Below are 6,416 nucleotides of genomic sequence, written 5' to 3' on the forward strand. Positions count from 1 at the left end.
GTAGCACTTTCTCAAGTAGAGCAAATGTCAAATTATTAGCGCAACGCACATGCAGCGAGCTCATCTGTTTGTCGGAACTAGACACAATTTTTTATCAACTATAATATGTTTAATTAGTTAATTTGAAATTTATTTCATTATTCCAGCAATAATTGTTGAGAGAATGCGCTAGAAATATGCATTGCGGCTCACTTTATTGTACAGGCTTATTGCACTAAAACATTTTTAGGTTCGGCTCTCTAATTAAGGTTATGAGTAAATGTTATTTAAAATATTTCGCAAAGCCTGCCAGGTAGCCTACAATAACAATAACAATACCAGCAAATTACAAAAAATAATAAGACAAGCCTACTTTGGCGTTGCAATAAAATAGTATTATTTATCAAATAAATAATTACAATATATAATTAAAATAGGAAGAAATAAAATAAAAACAAATGGTACCCTTTGTTTTTATAGCAGGGCCCAATGTGTTCTTATTCTGGTTCTGCTAACAACTATTAAAAAGAAAAAAAAGCTTAACAATAAAAAAAACTAGTAAGTGATAATAATAATAATAATAATAATAATAATAATAATAATAATAATTATTATTATTATTATTATTATTATTATTATTATTATTATTATAAGCTTGCTCTGAAACAATCATACAAACCAGGTGCTGCTCGGAAATAGCTTTTTTTGCTCAGCATCAGGTGCACAGCAGCAAGAAGCTTGGCAGTAAACTATGACCTTATTTTAATGACAAATGTCATTACTAAAAAAATTGTAGAAAAATACTGCTGATTTACGTGTTTATTTAATTTATTCATACGCAATGAATGTAAGCCTGCTAAATGTGTGTGGTTCAAATGATAGAATATGTAAACTTTGTTTATATATATAATTAAATAATAATAATTAAAAGCCTGCGTGTAAGGCTTTTATTTTGAGGAAGACGTCACGAGCGCAGATTTGGTTGACCAATTAGAGGAAAGTGGGCGTTTCAGCACCGCCAACATGTGTAAAATGAATTTTAAAGTCGTTTATCCGTTTTCCTACCCTAAACCAAAAAACGAAAATCCAGCCAAAATCTCGTTTTTTCGTTTTCTCGTGAGCAAAAGAAAAACGAAAATACGGCCGTTTTCTCCATTTCCTTTATTCCGTTTAAAAATGGAAAACAAATAAACAAAACGTACACGGACCATTTTTTGACTCATTATTTCGTTTTGGTTTTGTGTTTGTTTTAATATTTCGTTTTAAGTTAATAAGCAGAATAACAGATGAGTTTCCGTTTTTTCTGCCTACAGAATAAACAGAAAAACGAAATATTCATCGTTTTTCTGATGTTTCGTTTTCCGTAATAAAAGGAATAATCAAATGAACGGATGATACACGGACCGTACACAAACCGTACACGGACCATTTTTTGACTCATTATTTCGTTTTGGTTTTGTGTTTGTTTTAATATTTCGTTTTAAGTTAATAAGCAGAATAACAGATGAGTTTCCGTTTTTTCTGCCTACAGAATAAACAGAAAAACGAAATATTCATCGTTTTTCTGATGTTTCGTTTTCCGTAATAAAAGGAATAATCAAATGAACGGATGATACACGGACCTTTTTTGACTCATTATTTCGTTTTGGTTTTGTGTTTGTTTTAATATTCCATTGTAAGTTAATAAGCAAAATGACAGATGAATTTTTGTTTTCTTGTGCCAACAGAATAAACAGAAAAACGAAATATTGACCGTTTTTCTAATGTCTCGTTTTCCAAAATAAAAGGAATAATCAAATGAACGGATGATACACGGACCCAGGTGCTACTCGGAAATGGCTATCTTTGCTTAGCATTAAGTGCACAGCAGCATAGGACATTTCCCATATAGCAGGCAGTAATCGGCCCGAGCTCGGCTGCCCCCCGGCGGCTCCGACTCGGCATTGGCGAGTGTTATCCGGGCCGAGTGCGGCCCGCAGCTCGCTCGCGCACATGCGGTTGTGATGCGGCTGTAAAGCACTGGCCCGATTCCGGTCAACCATATCCTGGCCGCTTCTTGCAAGGACTCGGCTGATGGCAACCGATTAAGTTCTTATTTTATCTAGTAATCTGTTAGCTCCACGTTTAATGATAATTTGAGAAAATATTCATTGTACGATAGCAAAAAAAAAAAAAAAAGAATATTTAGTGTGGATGGTCGCAATGTTTGGACGCAAACAAAACAATATTATTTATAAATAGATTATACATGTCATCTAGAGAAAAAACTATGTAAAATTCGCTTATTTTTGAGATAGCACGCTCCTGTGCTGACTGTTTTTTTTTAAAGCAGAAGTTGGTTTCATAATAAACACATGCGTTACTAAACTCCTGATCCAAACTCCAATCCAGACGGTGGCGGTAATGCTCCAAAAAGCTGGTTGTCAACCACCATGGCACGAAGATCACAAGAAGAAAAAGTTTGGTTTTTCAAAGATTTCACTTGGATTCCGGTCAGAAAGGTAAGCTTTTTACTGCTTGTGTTCTGTATAATTAGCGAATTTAGAGCTTAAAACATTTCCACGGTGTTTGGTTGTAACAGCGTTTAGTAATTTAAAACAGTTTGATACGAAATGTAACTTGCTTTAAGAAACACGACTGGAGCTAATGTATGCTAACGCTAACAGTTACAAACACGTCTGAAAGTTCCTTTTCCTTTTACACAATGTTGGATTGTAACGTGTGTAGTAACTGAAAACTATTTTAATTATTTTAAAGAAACATGAAACGAATTTGTGTGTATGCTAACTTTGCGTTAAAGAAAGTTACTGTAGACGAATCCATTAACTAACTTGGCAAAACGTGTTTTTTTCCTGATTTAACATTATAAAGTACCGTGGATGTTGAAAAAAATCATTGTACAGGCGTATACTTATCCAACAGTATTAATTCTGTGATTGTGTAAATAAAAACTAATCGTTTTGGATTAATAAAATATTATTGTTTATCTTGTTTATGCAGTTAGTCACGAAAATGATCGAAACTCGACTGTTTACTATTCTCTTTAAATTATCCAAGAGAAATATATTACTATGCACTTTAATTCATATGTGTGAATCAATTATATATTTTGTTCAAGCTGTAATGGTCAGTTAATGTAAAACTGAACGTCTTAAAGCAGATTTTGATGTTTTTTTTATGTTATTGACAGTGATAAATTCTGATTTAAATGAATGGGTAACAATATTTGTTGGTTAAGTCTTATTGTTCTTGTTTAACAAAGGTTAGTGAGATCATTTTGCAGCACATCACGACCAAAGCAGTCAATGGCACACTCTTTTGAACGTGAATAGGCATGTTATAGTTGTGTGCTAAAAGTCCATAAGCTGTAAACTGCTGATACATTTTCAACATAGATTGAGCTTTTCAGACATTACATTACTAATTGCTTCACAAACAGCTGAAATGGTTTATTGTTATTGGCTATCATCATCAAACATTTTTCACAATGGTAGGTTAATCTTCATGGGTACAGAATAATGCATGTGCTTGACCATCTTACAAATCTATGTCTCAGATTCATAAGGCTGTCACTCTGCATGAATCTCAGAATAAATCTTGTGCAACCTTCTGTGTACTGATTATTTACACTATAGGTATTATATGCATTAATTAACTTTGATAGTATTTCAGGATTTGAACTTTTCTTTACGGGAGGTTAACAACAATGTGATGTTTTATTATAGATGCATATGAGGAAGCTCGACTCAAACATCCACACGCAACTGTGATTTCTGACTGGTAGACAGATGAGGACGATGACTGTCATACATCTAAAGACAGAACAGGTTTGTTTGCAATTATTTTAAACACATACTGTCAACATTATGTCATTGATCTATTACAACCTGTGAGTTTTGCCCTGGCACTATACTAAAGTGATGTTTTGTTTTGTAAATGTATCTGATTAAGGGACAGTATGGACACATCTATACCATGATGAAGAAAAATTACTTGGAACAAAGAGGCTGGATAAAAGGCAGGTATGAAGATTTCAGAAATCAATGCAGCACCACAAGTACCATCACCATCAATGACTATGGCAGAAATCTTAAGACCACCATCAACATGCACAGATACTGTACATTCCAGTACACCAGGCGTGTCCAAACTACGGCCCGAGGCTTTTTATAAATATCAATAGAATCTGGCCCGCTATACAAAAATGAACGTAATTCAATAAATAACCACCGGGTGTCGCTATTACATGCATTCAATTAAGCAGCAGTTCTTGTTATGATCTATCTATCTATCTATCTATCTATCTATCTATCTATCTATCTATCTATCTATCTATCTATCTATCTGTCTGTCTGTCTGTCTGTCTGTCTGTCTGTCTGTCTGTCTGTCTGTCTGTCTGTCTGTCTGTCTGTCTGTCTGTCTGTCTGTCTGTCTGTCTGTCTGTCTGTCTGTCTGTCTGTCTGTCTATCTATCTACACACAGTTGAAGTCTAATTGAATTATTAGCCCCTCATTGATTTATTTCTTCTTTTTTAAATATTTCCCAAATGATGTTTAACAGAGCAAGAACATTTTTACAGTATGTCTGATAATATTTTTTCTTTTGGAGAAAGACTTATGTTTTATTTCGGCTAGAATAAAAAGCGGTTGAATTTTTTTTATGAACCATTTTAAGGTCAAAATTATTAGCCCCTTAAGTCTTCAGAACAAACCATTGTTATAAAATAACTTGCCTAATTACCTTAACTTGACTAGTTAACTTGATTAACCTATTTAAGCCTTTACATATCACTTTAAGCTGTATAGAAGTGTCTTAAAAATATCTAGTCAAATATTATTTACTATCATCATGGCAAAGATAAAATAAATCAGTTATTAGAAATGAGTTACTAAAACTAATATGTTTAGAAATGTGTGGAAAAAAATGTTTAACTCTCCGTTAAACAGAAATTGGGGAAAAAATAAACGGTGGCTAATAATTTAGGGGGGCTAACAATTCTGACTTCAACTGTATATATATATATATATATATACACACACGTGTCTGTGTGATGTATGTAAAATTTGGCCCGCGACAACGTTTGTTTTTTTGCATCTGGCCCTCGGCCCAAAAAGTTTGGACACTCCTGCAGTACACCTATGAACATTTACAGTCTTTGTTCTAGTGCAGTTTGAGATCAAGACACAGGGGTGATAGCGTTCCGGCACCACGCCTGATTTCCGGCGTACTATGGCTGCGGGGAAAAAAAAATCAGGTTCACGGATATTGATCTGTCATTTCTCTAGATTCACAGAATTCACTCACTGCTGAAAGCGCCGGATTGGTTTTTATTAAGTGCCATTTTGTGTGCTCGTGAATCATCTTTTGAGTGTAGACGCCATGTAAATAAAAGATTAATTGTGTAATTTAGAGAGCTTCATAAATTATAACGGATCTTTGTGAGATCTCTATGAAGATTAGTGACGCTTTTTAGTGATTATAAGAGGAGCGTGCTTTGCACTTTCCAGGCTATAATCCATTCAGAATTTGTATGAAACTTTCGTTTTCGGCACATATACGCTGATATGTTTTGGGAATGACATCTGCATATTTACGCTGGGTTTATTCTCGAAATAACGGTAAAGCAATAGACGGGACAAAAATATATTTCCCCCTTCTCCTTAAACAACTTAGTGTTTCAGCTATGAAATAGTTCAGTTTTGTATGTAGCCTAATGGCAAAGTGTTTATTTAGTTTCGTTTTTTATTCAGCTTATTTAGAAAAACGTTTGGAGCATTTTTTATTCGTTAAAAATACGTTGTTTTTTTTTAACGAACAGCGCCCAGCGGAAGACCATAATTGTCTGTTTGATCAGTTTGCCTTCTCAGATCATCATGACTTGCCTAAAATAAAAGATATAAAACAGTTCAAGTATAAAACAATGGTAGCTTAAACGTTAAAGAATGTGTGCTATTAGGCGCATAGTTTGCTTATAAAAAGCTTGCAGGACATCGAGGCGCCAGAGCAATCACTTGCATTTTTTTTTCAGTGGGAGCAATTTAAAGTTATCCTTCATTTTTGCTCACAAAGTACGAGTAATACATCAAAAAACGTTGCAGCGTTTTTATAAAATAAAGAAAACCAAAATTATGCGCTTTCTGTCGTCTGGTTTTTGAACAGGAGCGCTTAACAAAATGAAGCAAAATGTATATGCCTCACAGACATAATAAATATATTTATAGAAAGCTTTAAATTATTAATTAACGAAATAAAACAAATCGAAAACAAAAAAACTCCTTCATGTAATCCGTAAAGATGAATTTCTCTCTAAAGGCGAGTCCAAGAGGAGATTGCCAGTCAGGATCTTTGCGACACTGACTCAGAATAAGTTTATTAATAAATAATTAAGATATGTTCTTACGCTTTCCTCGACACATTCATTGTTATTTGTTTTTGCC

The 6,416-nt window shown here is 33.9% G+C and overlaps 1 long non-coding RNA gene across 3 annotated transcripts in view; it reads left to right on the forward strand.

Moving 5' to 3' along the window:
- The first annotated feature begins 2,408 nt into the window (after nucleotides 1-2,408).
- LOC141377477 (uncharacterized) overlaps nucleotides 2,409-6,416 on the forward strand; it is a 5,792-nt gene continuing 1,784 nt past the window's right edge. The window contains exons 1-3 of one of the 3 annotated variants that reach the window (XR_012389640.1): nucleotides 2,409-2,480; nucleotides 3,705-3,806; nucleotides 3,931-4,001. This is a non-coding gene — a long non-coding RNA (uncharacterized lncRNA). Of the gene's footprint in view, nucleotides 3,807-3,930; nucleotides 4,002-6,416 lie in introns of all 3 variants that reach the window. The other 2 variants (XR_012389638.1, XR_012389641.1) reach the window with 2 other exon arrangements.

The sequence above is a fragment of the Danio rerio genome, chromosome 14 (genome assembly GCF_049306965.1).
Source record: "Danio rerio strain Tuebingen ecotype United States chromosome 14, GRCz12tu, whole genome shotgun sequence".
Taxonomy (NCBI): Eukaryota; Metazoa; Chordata; class Actinopteri; order Cypriniformes; family Danionidae; genus Danio; species Danio rerio.